This window comes from Lipotes vexillifer, unplaced genomic scaffold, assembly GCF_000442215.2.
Source record: "Lipotes vexillifer unplaced genomic scaffold, Lipotes_vexillifer_v1.1 scaffold1094, whole genome shotgun sequence".
Classification (NCBI taxonomy): Eukaryota; Metazoa; Chordata; class Mammalia; order Artiodactyla; family Lipotidae; genus Lipotes; species Lipotes vexillifer.
Window position 1 is genome coordinate 595,400 of NW_006792775.1, and position 1,912 is coordinate 597,311.

At 67.5% G+C, this 1,912-nt stretch overlaps 1 protein-coding gene across 1 annotated transcript in view; it reads left to right on the forward strand.

The window, feature by feature from the left end:
* Nucleotides 1–1,912, forward strand: part of TSPAN4 (tetraspanin 4) — a 14,586-nt gene that overhangs the window by 8,348 nt on the left and 4,326 nt on the right. The window lies entirely within an intron of this gene.

Genomic DNA, 1,912 nt, shown 5'->3' on the forward strand with positions numbered 1-1,912 from the left:
GAGCCATCCGCGCCGCCCTTGAAGGCAGAGCCAGCTGGGCAGCCCTTGGGTTTTAAATAACAATTCTCTCTGCTCAGAGGCAGCCCCACCCACCCCGTGGGGCCGGCCTGGGGGCTCAGCCCGGAGAAGTAACCCTCCCAGAGGGGGCGCTGCTGGGCTCCGCAGGGGACGCACGTGTGTGGGCTGGGCGAGGGCCCAGGACAGCCTGGCCGGTTGCTGTTTCCTGCAGCCAGAGTGGCCCGACTTCAGCTCCCTCCAAGGGGAGGCTGCCCCCACGCTCGCCCTCCCTGGCGTCTGCCCCAGGCTCCCTCCCCTGCCCCAGTCCCAGCCAGAGGCTAGGGGAGCCCTCTGCCTGCGCAGGTCTGTAAGGGCCCCGCTGCTCCCAGCTCAGCCTTCCCCCTGCGTCCTTGCAGAGCTCGCCGTTCCTCACCTGCAGGTCGGGTGGGAGGGTTGAGGGAGCCAGCACGTGTCCCAGCCTCTCTGTGTCCCATCACGGCACCACCTGGGCAGGTGTGGGTGCCCAGAGGCGCTGGTGGCCAGCCTTGCTCCCTCATGGTGGCCTTGCCCCCTCATGGTGGCCTTGCCAGTGGTCAGCACCGTGGACAGCTCCGTCCCCGCACCGCTGGCCGGAGCCTGCCACACGGGGGTCATCCCCATCCCACAGGTGGGGGCACACACATCTACAGCCAGCAGACCCCACCATACCTGGGGCTGTGCCCAAGCCCAGCTCTGCGGTGAGGCTGGATCCTCTGGGCCGTCACCCGCTGCCAGTGCCTCCAGCCCGGCTCCTGGCCTCCCCAACGCCCCCCACCCCACCCCCAGTCACATGCCCGAAGCTGCAGCCCCCACCCCGCCCCGAGGAGGGCTCAGATGGGATGCAGGCCAGGGCACGAGAGCCCTGTCCTGTCTGGGATGCTTAGCGCTGTCACCCAGGCCCCACTCTCAGCCAGGAGCATCCAGAATGGGTGGTTTATAATTTTTAGACAGAAGCTCTTGTTTTTGGTGGAAGGTACAAAGAGGGATGGGGTGGGGGTCAGAGAGGAGCCCTGTGTTTGCCCTAAGCTGACCGGACCCCCATTGGGGGGTTGTCATTCCAGCCTGGGGGCTCTCCTGGCCTGCTTAGCCACCACGGGCGAGGCCCAGAGGGACCTTAGACACCAGCGGGAGGCCTGGGCCAGAGCCCCGGGCGCGCCCACCCCTCGGGGACCCCGCGTCTGCTCCTGCTATTGGGCTGGGAGCTGCCCATAATTGTGGTCTCTTGCCGGCCCGGCTTCATGCACGGTGTGTGCTTCCCGGTGGGTTAGTGAGAGCGGAGCAGCGTCCCCCATCCCCACCCCTGTAGCCAGGGCTGCCTGCTGGTGGGGCCGGCGTGAGTGAGTACACATGGGGGGTCTCAGGTCCCATCCGGCCTGAGTCTGGGGTGGGGGGTCCCTGCCAGGGTCAAGGCCAGATGTCGAGGAGGCTCCTGGGCCCGGGGGGTGCGGGGCCCCATGTGATGCCCAGTTTTGAGTGGGGCAGGGCCCCCAGGGCTACCAGCCCGTAGGCATCAGTCCCCAGGTGGTCTCCCAAAGCCCAGGTTGCTGTAGGTCCAGGGGTTGGTCAGCCATGTGTGGGGGCCGCCCGCCCGCGGCCCGGCCCTGGACACGTGCTCCCGTTTCATCTGGAGATGACCCAGAGGCTCAAGAGTCCCGGGGGCTGGAGCCACAGCGCCCTCGGCGGCTGCGCTGGCTCACCCCTGTCCCCCGAGGCCAAGAGCCGTCCCCGGATTCATCACCGCCTGCCCTCTTCTGCCTCTTCCTCCTGTCTCAATCGATTTTTGTAATAACGAGCAATTATGGAGTTCAATAAAAGCTCCAGCGGTCGAGGGGAGGGGGCCAGGGAGCGGGCCGGCAGGGGCTCCGGGGACTGCACC